Source organism: Manis javanica, chromosome 4 (genome assembly GCF_040802235.1).
Source record: "Manis javanica isolate MJ-LG chromosome 4, MJ_LKY, whole genome shotgun sequence".
NCBI classification, from domain to species: Eukaryota; Metazoa; Chordata; class Mammalia; order Pholidota; family Manidae; genus Manis; species Manis javanica.
The window spans coordinates 162894161-162913790 of record NC_133159.1 but is presented as its reverse complement, the minus strand read 5'-3'; the positions used below and the strand labels follow the sequence as shown (position 1 = coordinate 162913790).

Sequence of the window (19630 nt, the reverse complement as noted above, 5' to 3'; positions counted from 1 at the left end):
CCTTTAATCACCAGCTTATTATTTCTATTGGACTGGGAGCTTCACGAGGACGGGGGCTGCCTGTCATGCACAGGGCCGCAGAGAAGACCCTGATCTGAAAATCCTGACTTCGAGCAGCCAGACTGGAAGGATGTAAATTGAACCAATTTCACCTTGGGATCTCAGCCAGGAGGTTCTGCTCTCCCAGGAGGATGACTGATTTGACTCTTGAGGCCTCTGGGAAAAGAGCCCCAGCATCCTCTTGTCTAATCTTGTCTATAGCAGGCACGACCACGTTCCAGAAGTACAAACCACAGGACAGACCTCCAAATTGTCCAGAGAGAGCCTGAAAGAACCCCTCCATTGAGCGGCTGGACCCACCTCCTCCCCGTCCCCACCCCGGCAGGTGGCCTGAAAGAGGATACAGCTCTCCTAACATCTGAGTGTGAGAGGGACCTCTGCCTCTCCAGCCTGCCAGGTCTACCCCAGGTGAGCCATGTGTGTGCGTGCGCATGTGTGTGTTGGGAAGATGCTTATGGAGGTTTTTCCAGCTTTTAAGAAGGGACTCATGATCAGGATCTTCCAGGGAAGCAGCATTTATGGGAATAAAGGATTGATTATAGGTACTAGACATTACTCAAATGTGGGAGGACGTGGGGAGGTGACATTCTGAAAGGGGATTTGGAGAGTCAAGAAAATATCACTAACTCATCTTGCCGTGACAAATTGCAGAGGAATTTGAGAAGCTGCCCAGTTACCCAAGGCAGCAGTGAGGGGAGCTCCCGGGCAGGTCGGGAGCCGTTGTGCAGCAAGGCTGGCAGGCAGGACAGGGAGCAGAGGAGCGCGAGGACAGGGTGGATCGGGAGGGACGCCCCTGCCTCTGCCCCACAGTGTCTGGCAGAGACAGGCGTCTGAGAGTCACGATGCTGCTTCACTTTTCCTTCCCAACTTCAGTGAAAGCTCCTCCTTTGACCAGCTCTACCCTAGACCCGCATGAGGAACGGGGTCCTGGGAAGTGTTGTTCCCAGATTAACCACGTTGACATAACACAAACCAGTGAGGTTTCCCCACTCGTCTCCCCAGCCTCCTCTCCTCCACCCCGCGCGCTGCGGCCCTAAACTATACACACGTCCCCATCGCGGCCCCTTTGCTCTGTGCTCTCCATTTGCGATGCCCTCGCTCCCTTCTTAAGCTCCTTAACTCTACTTCGGCTCCAGGAGCCGGCCCCAGAGACCATTCTCTGAGAAATCTTTCCTCTCTGGGAGGCTTCTTTCTGTCTTCTATGCCCCCAGAGAACTCGGAACAAACCCATACTATGGCCCCGGATGCTGGCTGTGTCTTCTGGTTCCCCAGGTCACAGGAGCATCTTAGGAACAGGCTTCCTAATGGGGCTCCACAGAGGGAGCCACGCTCCTCTGGAGTGGAAACCACTCAACCACCAGTTGGCTGCGCTTCAGAATGACCTAGGGAGCTTGTTAAAAATTCAGGTTCCCAGTCCTCACCTCCCTAACATTCTGATTTGGCTGCTCTGGAGTAGGGCCCAGGAATCTGCATGTTTTAGCAAACGCGGTGAGTGGTTCTAATGGAGGCAGTCCACCACACCAGGTTGACTGACTGGGTTCAATCTTTGTTTTCTTACAGTTTAAGTCTGATTCTTGTATAGAGGAAAGTTCCGCCTCTTCTAAAAGAAAAACTAATGACTTTAACATGGTTTATTAATAATACTTACTATCAGAATATTTATAAGTCCTTATAGGTCATAGTCTGCTTTCAGTGAAAGCCCTGGGTCCCAGACTGACTATGGGACTGGAAAGTTCCCACATTTCCTAAAGGGATAAAGGCAAGATACCAGGGAGAAGGCAGTGGGGACAAACAGAGAGGTTAGGTGAGAAGCCCTGCCAGGGGTCTGGCCTGGACACAGGCTCAGCAATGCCTTGGCCCTGGGAAAATCTCCTTGCCTTCCTGGAAATGCTAGGAAGCTCTGAGGAGGCCCTGCATGGGAAGAACTGAGCTGATGGTGGGTGAGCTCAGGCCCATGGGGGGTGTGCACAGCAGCCCCTGAGGACCTCCCATGCGGGTCTCCTGAGGGGCGAAACAGGAAGCAGATTCTTTCCCCAACACATCACTGAGGAAGATGGTGTCCCAGAGTCATGTTGCCCGACTGGCTGGGGAAGTGGGCACGTGTGGGAGGTGGGCAGCCAGCCTCAAAGTGGTTTTATATTGACAGTGAAGGAGCTGGAACTCAGGACAGGAGCCACAGAATGCTGGCTCCTACACAGCTGGGCCTTGCCAGCTTCAACATCTGCCCCCAAGGAATGAGGCCCAGGGCCCCAGGAGAGGGAGAGGGAGACTCTCAGCCCTCCCAGACCTTCTCAGCCAGGTCGTGGGGATTTGGCACACTCCAGACTTACCCCCCAGAGCCTGGAGGCTGCTGTATGAGATGCTCACCTATCTCCTGATTTGGGCAATTACTTGATTTAAAAATATAGAGCAAATAAACCCACCCACAGTCCCATCCCTCCCAGTCAACACCAGCACAGCTTGCATTTAGCGGTAATTCCTTCTGGTCTTGCTTCTTCTGTGTGTGTGTGTTTGTACTGCAGGTCCCTAATGTTATGTACTCTGCATTATAACATCAGCATTTTCCACGTTGTTGCAGAGTCTTCATAACCATTATCCCTAGTGGCTGCCTGGGCCATTGAGGTGATAGGTAATAGTTTCCTTAAGGGTTGGCCATTGTCTTTCGACCCACCCATTAGTGCATTGTCCTATCGTGGGACCAGGCTCCCACTTGATGAACCCAGTCCTGTCGGAGCACCCAAATTGTGGCCCTTTCGATTCAGTCCCTTACTGCCTGACCTCTTCCTGAATTCTTCTCATTGCTCCAGACTTTTTGCTTTGTCCCAGTTTGCATGTCACACTCACTCCTCAGATGTGACAATGTGGAGAATGCCCTCTCAAAGACTGGAAAAACCTGTGTTAGTATCTATTTTTGAGGTTCCTAGTATATTACAAAATGATGATATACCAAAAAAGAGTTATAAAGATTGCCTGCTATTTTCATGTTTATGTTGAATGGATTAGTATTTTCATCAGACAACAATGTGGTAAAAAATTGTTGCAGAATTCACAAGAAAAATACAAATTCAAAATGCATCACAAGGTGATACCGATTGTCCAGGGGAGGGGGACAAGTCAAGGCCAAGGACAAAAGTCCTCTTTTAGTTTCGTCAGAGTTTCTCTCTGGGACTAAGAATGCAAAAACTGCATTTGAAAATAATTGCACAAGTCTCAATTTGAGACCTATTAAGCATACTAGATCCAGAACAAATGGCTCTCCAACACCCTCCACACTCACACTCAGTTTTAAAAACCAGGTAATCTAGAATGCTTCCCTGGAACTGGCCTGTGTCCTTGCTTCTCAGGCTTAGTGTGACACCCATCCTGAGATCTGGTACCTTGTTATGGTGAGTGCCTCCCTAGCCAGCCCCAGGCCCTGAGATCCTACTTGGGGTCATGCCCTTCGCTGTGCAAATGGGCATTTGAAACACCTGATGGTTTATAATATTGTCATTATTATAAATATGGTGGCCGGAGTTCTCTGCCCTGTCAGCCCCTTTCCCCTCTCTATCCTCATCCCGACTGGAGAGGGAATCTTTTCACATCGTCAGTCATTAGAGGGATACATGGAGAATCCATCCTAACCAGAGATGCTGATTATGTCTTAGGTCCTCCACACAGAGGTTAGGGGGATGCAAGGCAGGTGACTGTGCCCACCTTGGACACATTGACCATCTTTGCCTAAATAGATTGTTCTGCATTTAGGATTATTTATATTCCCAGAAGGGGGACATTTCTGTGGCTCCTGACATATATTGCCTGATTGCTTTCCAGAAGTTAGGCACCACTTTACAATCCCATGACCCAAACAGGTCAAGAGAGGGTCCCTTTTTTGGCACATATTAATATGCAATAAATAAATGTTTAATAGCAAGCAAAATGGAGAATCTTCCAGGCCATGAAATAGCAGTACTGGATAAATGTTTAATAGCAAGCAGAATGGAGAATCTTCCAGGCCATGGAATAGCAGTACTGGTGCTGGGAAGAGAATATCCAGATTTTTAGCACCTGAGATGGCTTCAAATACATTTGCGGATTTAAATACATTGGGATCAAATACATTGGGATTTAAAGGTCATTAGTAGATGTGGCCAAACTCTATTGATAAGCGGATATGGCAAATGCTGCCTGCAGGTCTTAAAGCAGCCCCTGAGTCCAAAATCCCCCAAGGCCTTGACATTGCAGCATGATCCTCATGGCAGGAATTAATTTCGGGCCCTGCAAGCAGAGGACTTCTGCAGACACTGCTCTCCCTCACTGTGACTTCCCTCCAGGTTCCCAATGCTGGGGGAGGAGCCTGATTGCTCTAGCTGGGACAGGGGAGGAAGTGCCAGCACCCTGCAACTGACAGTCACATCAGGACTGCATGAAACGGAAGAGAGGTCGTTGCTCAAGAAAAGCTAGAATGGAGGCAAAGGCAGCAGGTCACCACTAGACAGACTGCTATGACGCTGGAGGTTGCTCTATGCCAGGGTGGGTAGGCAAAGTATGGCCATAGGCCAAATCCTGCTCTTTGTCTGCAGTTTTTTACAGCCTGTGAACTAAGAAGAGTTTTTACAGATGAATATTTGGAATTTATTTGATGAATCTCAATCAAGTGAAATGTTATTCAAAAGAAAAATTTCCATTCTCATTAGGAAAACTCTATTACAAAAATGTTTTTCCCCAAAATTATGATTTAAAATTTTGTCAATAAAAATGCATGGAAATTTGTTCACTGTCTTGTTGCATAAGTACATACATAACATTCTTGATTTTTCCTCTTGGTCCACAGAGTCCAAAATAGTTACTCTCTGATTCAGTCAATTATCTGACTCTTTACAGAATAAATTCATTTCCCCTTCCTCTAGGGCAGAGCCTCTCACATTCTGGTGATCATAGAATCACCTGGAAAGTTGTTAAAACACAGATTCCTGTATCCCAGCCCCACAGATTCTGATTCAGAGGTCAAGGAAGGAGCCAAAGATTTTCTGACAAACTTCTAGGTGAGGCTGATGCTGCTGGTCTGGAAATCACACTTCAAGCTTCAAAGCTCTATCAGTACCCCTTGGGAGGCAAATAAGAATGCAGTCCTGAAAGTGAAGTTCTAGAAAGCACCACCATAGTTCCAGAACCTCACTTTCAGATGTATTCTTGTGACTTAGTTTGAATCAGGAGTAGCATATTCTTTGTCTATCTGAAAGATGTACTTATAAGTATTTTTTAAATGCTTCTGAAGACTCTTACACATATGGTCAATTGATTTAAAATGTTTTAATTGTAGTAAAATGCACATAACATAAAATTTACCATCAGTCATTTTTAATTGTACAGTTTAATGGCATCAAGTACATTCCTTTTATTGTGCAAACATAATCACCATCCATCTCCAGAACTCATTGCATCTTGCAAACTGAAACTCTATACCTACTCAACAATAATTTCCTATTTCCTCCTCCCCTTAGCCCCTGGCAACCTGCATTCTGTTTCCTCACTCTATGAATCTGCCTACTCTAGGTACCTTATGTAAGTGTGATCAGACAGTATTTGACCTTTTGTGACTGGCTATCTCACTTACCACAGCGTCCTCAAGATTCATTCATGTTGTATCATGTATGAGAGTTTTCTTCCTTTGAAGGCTGAATAATATTCCATTATTTGCATATACCACATTTTGTTTATTCATTCATCTGTCCTTAATTTAGCTTATCTATTTATTTTGTTTACCCACTGTTTGAGTTGCCTTTTCACTTTGTTGATTTTATACTTTGATGCACATAAATTTTTAAATTTTGTGTAGTCCACTCCAGATGCTGGAACAATTAGATTGCCACTTGCACAATAATGAATTTGGACCCCTACCTCATACCATATACAAAAATTAACTAAAAAATGGATCAAAGAGGTAGATGTAAAAGCTAAAATTATAAAATTCATAGGTATGTATCTCCATGACCTTGGCTTAGGCAACAAGTTTTTGGATATGACACCAAAAGCACAAGTAACAAAAGAAAAAAATAGACAAACTGTACTTCATCAAATTAAAAACTTCAGTGCATCACCAAATACTATTGAGAAAGTGAGGAGACATGCCACAAAGAAAATATTTGCAAATCATATATTTGATAAAGTTAAATACCAGGAATTATAGCAAACTCTTAAAATCCAACAATAAAAAAATAAATAACCTAATTTAAAAATGAACAGAATTTGAATAGACATTTCTCCAAAAAAGATATACAAATGGCCAATAAACACATAAAAAGATGTTCAACATCATTAAACATTAGGGAAATACAAATCAAAAACACAATGAGTTACCATTCCACACATTCTAAGGTGGTTATAATCCACCAAAATGGGAAACAATAAGTGTTGTCAAAGTTGTGGAGAAATTAGAACTCTAATGCCTTGCTGACTGGAATGTAAAATGGTATAGCCACTATAGAAAGCAGTTGGGCAGCTCCTCAACAAGTAAAACAGAGAGTTACCGTATGACCCATTGATTCTACCCCTAGGAATATACCCAAGAAAATTGGAAAGACATGTTCATACAACAAACTTATACACAAATGTTTATAGCAGCATTATTCTTAGCCAAAAAGCGAAAACAACCCAAGGTCCATTAATTGATAAATTTATGGTATATCCATACAATGGGATATTATTCGGCCATAAAATGAAAGGAAGTACTGACACATCTCACAACATAGATGAATCTTGAAAATATTATGCTAAGTGAAAGTTGCCAGACTCAAAAGGCCACGTATTATGTGATTCCATGTATATGAAATTTCCAGAATAAGCAAAGCCATAGAGACAGAAAGTAGATTTGTTGTTTTCAGGGAATGTGGGACAGGGAGAAGGTGGAGTGACTGCTAATGATATGGAGTTTCTTTTTGGGGTGATGAAATATTCTGGAGTTGGATAGTGGTAACGGTTGCACAAACTGGTGAGTATATTAAAAACCACTGAATTGTACGTTTTAAAATGGTGAACTTTATGGCACATGAAATATATTGTAATAAAATAAATACATAAAATACACAGCTCACAATATCTGACATCATCTGGAACTAGTTCTCAGAAAATGATTTTGACTTGATGCAGAATCTACATTATTCATTGGATATGATAATGGATTGTTCAATATGATAATCCAATCTGGATATGATAATGGTATAATTAGTGACTAGACAGGCACTAAGGTGAGCATTGTCCTTCTGTGCGTGTGTTTGTAAGAGTTCCTAAGATTTTAACCTTTACTTTTTAGTGAAATTCTGTCCTTGTATCAATAGTCTATTAAATTTCAATAAGTAAAAGGAAAAAAAGGAGTATCTACAAAATATGTAACATGTGTATCTAAAGTGTTAAAAATATTGGTGGGCAAGATGGGTTCTTAAGCCAGTTCAAGCAGATAAGAAGTTGATTAAGGATATGAGGGAGCTGGATGAGTTCTCCGCTGGAGGGCCAGAGACCAAGCTGAGCAGGGCAAGGCTCCAGGTGAGGGCCCACTGGGCCACCGCTAGGCACAGGCGTCAGATCACACTGTGGACTGGGCCCAGGCCCAGAAACTGTGACTCCTGAAGGTGGTGGCTCTCAGCTGCTCCAGCACACTCTCCCCAGAACGGACTCTGCTGGGCGCCTCTTTCATCTCCTTGCTCTCCTCTGAAGCACTCCTGCATGGGGCATCTCACTGGAGGAGCACAGATCACAGGCTTGCTCCTGAGCTTTGAGGCACACAGAGAGTGAGTTTGGGTTTCTACTAGGGAAAGATGGCACTCACATGGCAGTAAATTTATCAAATACAGAAAGTGTCTTCAAAAGGTGCTGAGCAGCCCAAACACATGGGAAATACTTAAAGCCATTGTAGCCTTTGCCCCTGTGATTTCACATCTGGGAATTGCTCCACTGAGATCCTCAGAGATAGGAGGCAAAGTGGATTCAAGGATGTTCATTGAGTGTTACTTATAATATGGAAAACAACAGGATAAGAGGTAAGTAAATTGTGGTTTATACATATGATGAAATATTATGCAATTAGAAATCATTTCAGAAGAATTTTTAATGACATGTGGAAATGCTTATGACATAATGCTCAGTGCAAAAAACATGGGGTAAACCAGTGCTCATCAACCTTTACTATATACATGGATTCCCTGAACTTTGTTAAAATGCAAATTCTGATTCAGTAGGGTTTGGGGTGGGGCCTGAGATTCTGCATTTCTAACAAGCACCCCAGGTGACGCCTCTGCTCTTTACTGGGACCAAGCGTGAAATCATGTGAGGATAATCCCATTTATGTTTGAGCTAGTGTGTGTGCATAGATAAAAGACTGAAGGAAAACACACAAAATGTTCAAACAAATTATTTCTAGGTCATGCAGTTATGGGTACTTTGTTTTCTCCTTTATACTTACACATTTTTCAAGTTTTCTCTGATGACCATTATTTTATAAAAATATTAAATAAAAGAAAGAAAAAAGACTTGCTTCTGAGTGTGATTAAAGTTTTTCACTAATATCTCTCAAATTTTTTTCTCATCAGTCAAGAAAATAGAGTTCCTGAAAAGGAGCGGCTGCAAACGATTAAGACCTAACACCGTCAGTAAATCAGGGACACCACGATGGGGCTCTCGGGATCAGTGACAGACCTGGACTGACTAATTTATCAAGAAATGAAGGACACTAGAAACAATGAAAAACTGCATGGAAAAGAATTTATAGCACCTATTGTGTTTGTGGTCGAAATGACTGCGGATGTGGTGAAGTCAGAATGTGTATTGGCAACCACAAAATAGATTCAGGTTTTTGTTTTGCAAAATCCAGCTGAACTTCTGTGGCTCTACTCACTCCAGCCAGAGATTAAGTCACCACCCCAGGTGGGGTTTCAGTGAAGGCTCAATCAGATCCCATGAGAGGGAACACGTAGCACTATGCCTGGCTTGCAGGGAATGTTCTAGAAATGTTGAAATACAATTTTCCAGGGTTTAGCTTTTGCTGGAAAGAAGCAGGCTGGAGAGCCCAGGAAGGGGCTTTGCGTTCTCCAAACACCCAAGAGGAAAGAGTAAGTGCTTGGCAATGAGTAGGCACTAGATGCATATTAGCAAAAGGTTGTTTTTAATTGTCCTTTGAAGTCTCCTCTCGCTAAATATTTTGTGCACATTTTAAAGAATGTAATAGGTGAATGGTGTTGGCTTTTCATGAGATTTGAACCCCCAGGCTTTGACCAGATATTAGGAAGGCTAGGAGAAATATTAAAAAATATGAATGACTCCCCATAATCCTTCCATAACAAATATTTTGTATGAAGACACAGTCCTAGAGATTGATTTATTTCTCTCTCTTGCATAATGACACAAACTCCTGAGAGTTGTTTGGAAGCCCCCAGTCTTTTGCAGTCCTGGTGGGGGGAGGACTGTTTCTTCCTCTCTCCACTCTGAGACATCTTCTCCCTGTTTTCTCACCTATTCCTAGACACTGTGCAAAGCAAAGTGCAAAATCTCTCTTAACAGTTCTTTTTATTCCTATGGCTGCTGTAACAAGTTATAAATTTAGTGGCTTAAAACAACACCAATCTATTACCTTAAAGTTTTGGAGGTCATTAGTCTGCATTGAGTCTCACTGGGCTAAAATCAAGATGCTGGCAGGGCTATGTTCCTATCTGGAGGAAAATATATTTTCTTTCCCCTTCCAGCTTCTTGAGGCAGCCAGCATTCCTTGACTGGCAGCTCCTGCCATCTTCAAAGCCAAAAGGGGCCAGCCAAATCTTCCTCACAAAACATCCCTTCGATTTACCTTTCGGCATCCCTCTTCCATGTGTAAGGACCCTTGTGATTGCATTGGGCATGTCTGGATAATTCAGGATAATTTCTACATCTGAAGATTCTTCACCACATTTGCAAAGTCCGTTTGCCGTGTAAGGTAACCTATTCACAGGTTCCAGGGGTTAGGACATGGACATTGGTTGGGGGTTGGGGGTTGGGGCATTATTCTGCCTACTGCATCTCATGATCTTTAAATGCTCCCAATTTCTCTCCAGCCTTATTATCTTCCTCTTCACTTCCCCCAGATCCATCTGCCCTCAGCCTCTCTCCCTCTGGCAGGATCTAATGGTCTTTTCTGAAGTAGAGGCACTGAGCCCAGAGCCTGTTCTGGCATATGGGGAAGAGCAGGGATTCGGGAGTCAGATGGGCTGGGGTCTAGCCCCCAGGGTAGCTGTGGGTCCTTTGCATATGCCACTCAACCTCTCTGTGCCTGTTTCCTCACCTGTAAAAGGAGGGCATGAAGAGCACCTCCCTGGTGAGGCTGTGGTCAGCGTCCTACACACAGCACGCAGCTGGGGAACAGGGCTTCTACCTCATGCTCAAGCCTTCTTCAAGGGCACCTACTCTTTTTTTCCCCCACTTTGAACAATCAAAGATATCCAGCAACCTGGAAGAGCTTTCTAGCAATTTTATTTATCAGTGTTTTTCTAAGTGTCCCCCTGCATCCAAACCCCTTAGGGTGCTTTTAAAAACACACTTGCTTCTTACGCACACTGAAGTTTGAGAATCTTCCGCCATTGAAGTTGCCTAGGGTGCAGCTTGCGGGATAGGTGTTTATGACTTGCAACCAGAGCAAGAAGGGAGAGCCCCATACTGCTCCCCATCCCACCCTCCACTGCAAGGATACACTCGGTCCTCCTGGGAGGATGTTCAACAAGGCCGAGGCCTTCCTTGGGGACCCACCATTGTGTGTCAGGGAAGGCCTTCTCCTAAGAACAGGGCTTGGGGCAGGAAATGGGTGGGAGTGAAGTAGGAAGTGACCATCTGGCCAATAGCATTTATCCTTTTGGAGGCCCTGACTGCTCTGAGAGCCTGAAGAAAGTCACAGGTCTTTTCCCACATGTGAGTCACAGGGACAGACAGCTAGACCCCATGATCTTCTCCAGAAAGAAAGGAGAAAGCCAGATCCCACACCCAGACCATGGTCCAGCACATCCCTCTCACTGGCCTCATACAAGCTGAGAGTAGAAAAGCTATTCTATTTAAAATGGAAAGCAGGCTAACTATCAGCGCTCCAGGCCCTGAGACTCCAGGCTCCAGGCTTGGTGTGAGCTCAGCTCCCATGCAGAGATTCCTTGGCTGGTGTCAGGGAAGCCTCTGGACTCCAGAATCTGCAAACACTCTAGGCCCTGTTATTTAATGAATGGGAAAATTCTCTATCCCTCCCTGTAAGACATTCTGCGCCTTTCTAGAGCCCACCCGGAACCTAAATAACTACCCATGGGGATGGTAAGACTGCAAAACTAAAATAAACTTAAATAATATCCCAGAAAGTTGAAAATTGTGTATTTAGGAATTGGAACGTACAAGGCAAGGTTTTCTCTTCCTCTATTATAGCTTTCATGAAAGAGAAACAAATAACAAATCTCCCCCAGGCTAAAGTTAGAGTCGACATACAGTTTACACCAGAAAATATACGGCTAGGTATCAATTTGGAATGCATGTACTTCCAGTGTAAAATCCTCTCAGTAACCACAAGCTCCTTAAAGCCAAAGCCAAGAGCAGGGGAGGCCTCTGTGTGGTCCAAATGCTTAGGAAGGGAGGCAAGTCCAACTGATTGAATGTTTACCATCTACCTGGCACGTAGCTCATGTGGTCTACAACATCCTTACAACAAACACTGTGAATCACGTTGTATTAGCCTCATTTTACAAGTGGAGAAACTGATCTTTGAAATGGACAAGAAATTTGCCGCATGTCATAGGAACCAAACCATTAGCCTGAGGCCAATTTATCTAATGATTTGTTTGCCTCCTCACCTGTTTGCATCTTTTAGCTTTCTAGTTTTCCTTCTGCCATTGGGTAGGCCAAAAAGTTCATCTAAGGGTTTATTTTGTTAAATGGTCTGCCGACTACCATCAGTGCTACTGGGCCCCACTGCTTGTGAGTAGCAGAGTTGTGATTCACACTACCAGCCAGTCTGATTCCCCTGCCTATGACTTTGTGCTCCCCCTTCAATGAGAGGAGGAAGACAGGATTTCCCCTGGAATCTAAAAAAGCTGGAGTTGGGGGTCAAAGACACAGTTTGAATGTCCCATAGACCATACATCTGACTTCTCAAGGGGAGGGAAGCCTTGAACTTGGGCTGAGAGTGCGGACAGTGGTGAGGGTGTTGTTCACATTCATTCTATGTACTCAGTTCTCTTCTGTCTGCCGTGGGTGGGCCCTAGAGAGGATGCTGCAGCAGTGGTCTGCAAACACCCGGGTATGAATGCTATGTGTCAGAACCCTAGATGGGACTTAAAAATGTAGATGGGCTTCTCTAGACTGACTGAACCCAAATCTTTCGATGTGGGAGCCAAGTGTTTTTTTAAAAATATTTATTAATTTATTTTTATTACAGCATCATTGATATACAATCTTAGGAAGGTTTCACATGAACAACATTACAGTTTCAACATTCAGCCATATTATCAAGTCTTCATGCCTGCATTGGAGTCACTGTCTGTCAGCATAGTAAGATGCTAAAAAGTTGTAAGTTGTCTTCTCTGTGCTGTACTGCCTTCCGCATGACCTACCTATATTGTGAGTTCTACTTATGATGTCCCTTAATCCCCTTCTCCCTCCCTCTCCACCCACCCTCCCCAGCCCCTTCCCTTGGTTAACCACTAGCCCTTTCTTGGGTTCTGTGAGTCTGCTGCTGTTTTGTTCCTTCAGTTTTGCTTCATTGTTAAACTCCACAAATGGGTGAAATCATTTGGTACTTGTCTTTCTCCGCCTGGCTTATTTCACTAGACATAATACCCTCTAGCTCCATCCATGTTGTTGCAAATGGTAGGATTTGTTTTCTTCTTCTGGCTGAATAATATTCCATTGTGTATATGTACCACATCTTCTTTATCCATTCATCTACTTATGCACACTTAGGTTGCTTCCATATCTTGGCTATTGTAAATAGTGCTGCGATAAACATAGGGGTGAATATGTCTTTTTGAATCAGGGATCTTGTTTTCTTTGGGTAAATTCCAAGGAGTGGGATTCCTGGGTCAAATGGGATTTCTATTTTTAGTTTTTTGAGGAACTGCTATATTGCTTTCCACAATGGTTGAACTAATTTAAATTCCCACCAGCAGTGTTGGAGGGTTCCGTTCCCCTTTCTCTGCATTCTCACCAGCATTTGTTGTTTCTTGTCTGTTGGATGTTGGCCAACCTAACTGGTGTGAGGTGATATCTCATTGTGGTTTTAATTTGCATTTCCCTGATGATTTAGTGATGTGGAGCATCTTTACATGTGCCTGTTGGGGAGCCAAGCATTTTGACCACACCTCAAGGTCTGAAGCCCACTCCTCTATAGTATATTGGGGAAGTCTAGGGGTCCCCTCTCATCATTCTCCTTCCCTAGGGAGGGAGATGAGAAAATCCTGAATAGATGGAATTGAAGTCTGGAATCACTGACTTCAGCTGACTGTGATTAAATTAAGTTTGCCCCTACTGGACAGAACAGGGGTTTCAAAGAGAAATACAGAAAAATGAAGTTGCATTTCTTAGAAACCCCAGACTGTGGCTAATGCACTTTTTTCTGTACAGTTAGGCGCTGGCTGCGGTCTCTGGCCTTCCCCATGGTGACTCCCACTGTGTGTCTTTCTGATCTCGTCACAGCTGTTGCTGCTGCCAGTGGCCACGAGAGTCACAGGTCACGCCCCAGAGAGCCTCTGCTGGACCAGCCCTGGAGTGTGGTTTGCCCCTGAGTCGTTCGGTGAACAGACACTGTTAAGAAACTGCTGTGTGCAGGCCCTGCACTGGGCATGGTGCCTGGTTTGGGGGACAGTCAGTTGAATAAGACACTGGCTTCGTCTTTAACACATTCACAATCTTATGGCAGAAATTAGAAGCGCTGGTTCTAAGGCCTTCATTAGGAGCTGCTCCTGATCGCTGCTTTTGTTCAGAATTGGCAGCAGCACATCTCCAGCTGACCAGTCAGCAAATATTTATTGAGCTCCTATGATATGCCAGGCTCTGTTTTAGGTGCTTGGGATACATCAGTGAACAAATAACATAAATATAAATAAATGGGTCTGGAACATCTGTTTTTCTCTCTCTGCCCGTCTTGGTCCTGGGGAAGCAGGTGTTGATGCTTCCAGCTGAACCACCAAATGACAAAGTTAATTATAAGGCTTTTCCCACCCCAGCCTCACCCCCATGAACTCCCATCCCCTTTTGATCCTCAGTCAAGGCCAACTTTGAAAATTCTTTGGTAATCAGCTGGGAGCTTGTAGGCCTCAGACAGTCCTGTGGGAATGTCCCAAGAGGAACATTTTTTTTTGGTCCAAAGAATGCCGGGAGTTTAATTACTGTATGGCCTGTGTTGGTGATTTCCATTTGACAGAGTGGAGCCCAGACAGTTCCTAGGAAGGCCCTTTGTGCAAGTCTGTGGCCGCTGGGGCCTGTTCTAGCCAGAGCAGGAAGGAGCCTGGGGCCTGTGCCCAGGTCAGGGGCAGCAGGAATGCCTTGAATACCTCCCCTGCTTGTGGCCTTGGGTTTTACCATTGGCTACAGGGGGCAGTTTAATTAATAATGTCCACTGCTTGTCATTTATCATTAAGCAAAACAGGAGGGGTTGGAGATGGGGCAGCCAAAAGGGCAAGTAAGACTCTCTCAAAACAAGGTGCATCGATAAATTAAAGTTTTACCCATCAGTCTCATGGGGTGGTCACTGTGGGGCAGCCCCATGTTGTTCTCCTTCTGTTCAAAGGCCAATCTCGTCTTCCTACCAGGGCTTTGCAGCAGCTAGTAGGGGGTTTCATCAGTGATTGTGTTTTTCCTGTCAAATCTCAGCAAAGGACTGTGTTGTGTGGTGCAAGTGGGAAGGAAAAAGAGTGGAATGTAGCCTGGGGATTAGTTCCCATTGGGGCTGCAACCTGGCGTTCTAGGGTAGATACAGTCTGAGGCTGGATTTTTGTTTGGCCTCAACAGTGCTCCACACATTAGACAGCTTTACATGAAAATCAGCGTTTCTGGCTTTTCTTGAAAAAAACAAGATGTGGCAAAGCCAAGTCCTCTTTTTCCACAGGACAAAATGCAGCTGATGGTCAGCTCAGGCAGGCAGGGCAGCCATGTGAGGTTGTGGGTTGTGCACTGCACTACACAAAAGCATCTGAAAGACAGAGACTGAATCCAGACCAGGCTGATCACCCAGCAGAGGCCCTGTAGATAGGATGGGGGGTCTTCAAGTTCACTGCCTCTAACAATCCCTGATGCCTTACTCCCACCTGCCCCATTCAACTACGTTACCTACATGAGCTTGGTAAGCACTTAACATTTTGGCTAGTAGTATATTCAGTACACTGTTCCATCTTCTCTATGCGAGGAACTCCTCTTCATCTTTCAAGGCTCAGCTCAACTCTACCTTCCTCTGGGCACTTTCCTGAGCTTCCAATAGGAGCTGGTAGTTCCTTCGTCTGTATTTTCCCAGTAGTCTAAGTACACAGATGTTATGGCACTCAGCAGACTGTTGGGTTCTAATTTATTAACAGGCAGTTGCTTCCCTTTGACTTTGAGCCCCTTGACGACAGACCTACTTATTTGTGCTTTTTGCTCAGTCTGGCATGTAGCACTTAATCAGTAAGGGCTGAACGGATGACTTTGTGGCCAAGTTTACATCAGGCAAGGAAGGTCCCCAAGAAGCTGCCAAAATTCCCAGACCTGAAGGTCAAGGAGAAGTAAAATATTCTAGCTTTAGGGTTTTTAAATGAATTTGAACTCCTAGATTCCTCTCTTGGATGCTATCTAGGACATTTGAGTCTGTCTTTTTAAAATATATATCCAATCTTTTTTTTCCTCCAACTTTAGTGAGATATTGACAAATAACATTGGGTAAACTTCAAGTGTACAATGTGATGATTTAGTACACATATATATCGTGAAACGATAACCACAATAAGGTTAGTTAACACCTCCATCACCTTGTGTGTGTGATTTTAAGACCTCCATCAGTAACTTGCAAGTTTTCAATATTGCTAGCTAGAGTCACCATGCTGTACATTAGACACCCACAGAATTTATTCACCTTTTAACTAGAAATTTGAACCCTTTAACCAACATCTCCCATCCCCCCAGCCCTTGGTGACCCCCATTGTTTCTATGGGTTTCGCTTTTTAAGATTACACATATAAGTGAGAACATACAGTATTTGACTTTCTCTGTCTAACTTATTTCACTTAGCATTAATGCTCTAAAGGTTCATCCATGTTGTCACAAATGGCAGGATTTCCTTCTTTTTTTATTGCTGAATATTTCATTGTATATTGAATATATATATATACATCATATTTTCTTCATCCATTGATGAACACTTGGGCTGTTTCTATGCCTTGGTTATTGTAATAATGCTGCAGTGAACATAGGGATGCAGGTGTCTCTTCAAGATAGTGATTTCATTTCCTTTAGATATATATGCAGAAGTGGGAGTGCTGGCTCATATGGTAGTTCTGTTTTTAATTTTTTGAGGAACTGCCATACTGTTTTCCATAGTGGCTACACCAATTTACATTTCTAAGGGTTCCCTTTTCTTTACATTCTCGCCAGGGCTTGTGATCTCTTTTCTTTTTGAAGGACACTTGAATCTTGAGCCATGCTGGTTTTTGGGTTTCCTCTGCCCAGAAAGCTATGTTTGGATTTTTCACGTAAAGCTTGTTCTGCTGTAAGGAGCTGGCAAGAGCCCAGCCTGGCCTCTGTTGAGACCACCTGTCAAGGAATATCAGAGATGATGTCACCAACAGATCCTGCAGAGGACAGGGATGGAGCAACTTCAGGGTCCTATCTCTTTCTGCAGAGCAATTTCAGAGTCCTTCACTTGAAATACATCCACTTCCCAGCCAAGCTTCAGCCTGAAATTTCTTGAAGAATAAGAGATGAATCTTCCTTTTGATAATCAGAGAGAGGGCTGAACATGCAACTTTTCTGGGAGAGGAGACACATGGGTCTAAGTTATTTCTCACTAAGGTGTACATAACTGATAGAGGATTCTTTCTTAAGTACAGGTTTGGAGAAAAGGGTAAAAATAGCTATAAGAGAGAACTAAATTCTAGAAGGGGGTCCCATGAGGAGAAAAGAGGTGCAGAAAGGAAAGTCTGGAGTTCAGTAAGGACCAAAAAGCTCCCTGGGAAGGTGACAGTTTTGTAGAGATAAAGTAGCATTAGGCCCTGTCTGGCTAGAGAAGACACCGAGACCTCTGCGTTGCAATTTCAAGTAGGAGGAGCAGGCAACACCCAATAGGGGCATCAGAAATAGCCAAATTGGGTGTGTAGATGCATGATCTGTGGACTGGGGGAGAAAGAGGGACAGTGAAGAAGAGTGTAATCTTCCCACATATATTTGCTATCGACTGCACAGCAGGAAGCTGTGCCAGGCCTAGGTGCAGAGACTTCCTACAAAGTTTCATCAGAGCCCAAAGGGAGAGCCAGACTTCCAGAAGTCTGTGAACATCTCTTAATGTGCAGAAACTTGGGCTCAAAGCTGCTCACTGTGGGGTAAAGAAGGATACCATATTTTTCTAGAATCTGGGAATGAATCTCTCCATGCCTTTTCCCTAAAGGTAGCCTCAAAAAGATGTGCAAGCTGGGAGTGCGGTGCCCAGTCCCAGGTAAAGTACCAGGTGCTGGGCGACTCACCCTTCTCAGAGTGGCCTCCCCGGACTCCCTTATTTTAAATTGCAATCCCCAGCATGCCTGGTGCCTTGCTCTGCCTTCTTCTTCTCAGCACCACTTACCTCCTTCTGATAGATGTTTTAATTTATCTATGTGTTCATTATCTGTTTCCCCCAGTACAATGTTTCTACATAAGAACAAGGATTTTTAAAAATCAACTCAGTTGAGGTATCATTTATATATAACAAGCTGCATCAATTTCAAGGGTATAATTCTGAGCCTTGTTGGATGAATATACTTAGTGAGGCCACCACCACCACCAAGATACCCAACATTTCCCATCACCCATAAAAGCTGCAGTCATGTCCACTCCCCCTATTTGCCACCCACACCCCAGGCAACCAGTGACCTCTTGCCACTACAGGTTAGTATCATAGCAGAGATTTTTCCCTGTTTTGCTTATTTCTATGTCCCCAGCACATAAGATGGTGCCTGGCATATAGTAGGCCTTCAATAAATCCCTATTGAATGACTGAATGAATGGAGAATCAGAGATGATTAAACTTGCTTCTGCAGCTCATAGCCCATGGAAGAGACAGGTGTAAACAGCAGAGACAGCCTCCCCATTGTTCTCCAGCCTCCTCAGGCCCTCCTCAGGAAGTGGTGGAGCAAGAACACACATGATTGAGTGGCAGAAAAAAATCCGAGGTCTCCAGCATCAGATGGATTTGAGCTCAAGAACCAGCTCCATCTCTCTCAACTTTAAGATCTCAGGCAAGCCTCTTAAACCCCTGAGCCCCTATTCTCTTTTGCGGGTTCTACATGAGAGTCATAGCCACCAGACACGCTGTTGAAAGGATGAAATGCAGTAATGCCTGGCAAGGCCGTGGCACAGTGCTGGACGCACAGTCAGTGCTCAGTCAACCTTACCTATTAATATTATCAGCTACTTGACATGGATGGACCTGCCCTATAATAGGAGTCGGATTAGATTCTTGATTTTTTGACAGTAAAGCCTGGGGAAGAGAGGCAGAGCTTGCAAAAGTCAAGATATCTGGTTTATGCTGCGGTAACAAAGGATTCTAGAGTCTCAGAAGTTTAGAGCACAGTAAAGTTCATTTCTCTCTCACACTTCATGGGTATCATGTGTTGGCTCCTGCCCCACTCCACACTTTCATTCCAGGGCCAGGCTGGCAGCGCAGTTTCTGGCTGGGGCACTGCCATCCTTGGAGCAGAGGGAAAGGAGAGGACGATGACCCAACCTTGGCTTTGGGAGCTCTCGTTCCCACTGACTCACATGTCCCACTTCCCCGGCCACTGCAAGTCACATGGCCACGCCTGAGCAAGGCCAATGGATCAGGAAGGTAGAAGCCTTCTCCAGAGAGGAGGAGGGAATGTCTGTGGACAATGGGACGGTGTGCCACAGGCACGAAGCAAATAATTACAGGACGGGAGAAGTACCATATCCTTCTGCACAGGGCTAGGAAGGGAAAGGGGCCAACTCTGCCTGGAGGGCAAGGAAAGCTTCATGGAGGAGGTGACATGTGAGTTGGGGGTCTTAAAAGATGTGTAAGAATTCATCAGGCAGAGAAAACAGAAAACATTTAGATGAAGTGAAAAGGCAAATGCTAAAACATGAAACCGAAAAGCCCTAGATGGCTCTCTGAGGCTGGAGCCGAGGTTGGGGTGGGATGGGGGTTTGGGGTGGGGGGTAGCAGGGACTAACTCTGGACAAGTGGACTGGACTAGCAGGATAGATTCTTGACTTACTCTCTAAGGATGAAGGAGGGATACCGACCTTTCTGAGCAAGGAGATACGATTTTGAACCCTCGGGCGGCTGCACGGAGGGATGTTTTGATCCTAAGTGCAGAGAAGCAAATAAAAGGGGGCCTTAAGTCAGGGGGAGCCCCCGGAAGAGGCA

The 19630-nt window shown here is 44.5% G+C and overlaps 1 long non-coding RNA gene across 2 annotated transcripts; it reads left to right on the top strand.

Annotated features, from left to right (window-relative positions):
* The first annotated feature begins 336 nt into the window (after positions 1–336).
* LOC140849164 (uncharacterized) lies at positions 337–14172 on the top strand. Of its 2 annotated transcripts, none has more exons than XR_012130797.1 (3): positions 337–468; positions 8625–9143; positions 9774–14172. It is a non-coding gene; the product is annotated as an uncharacterized lncRNA (long non-coding RNA). The 2 variants fall into 2 exon arrangements; XR_012130796.1 differs by having other exon boundaries at positions 8625–12579; positions 13651–14172.
* The last annotated feature ends 5458 nt before the right edge of the window (positions 14173–19630 follow it).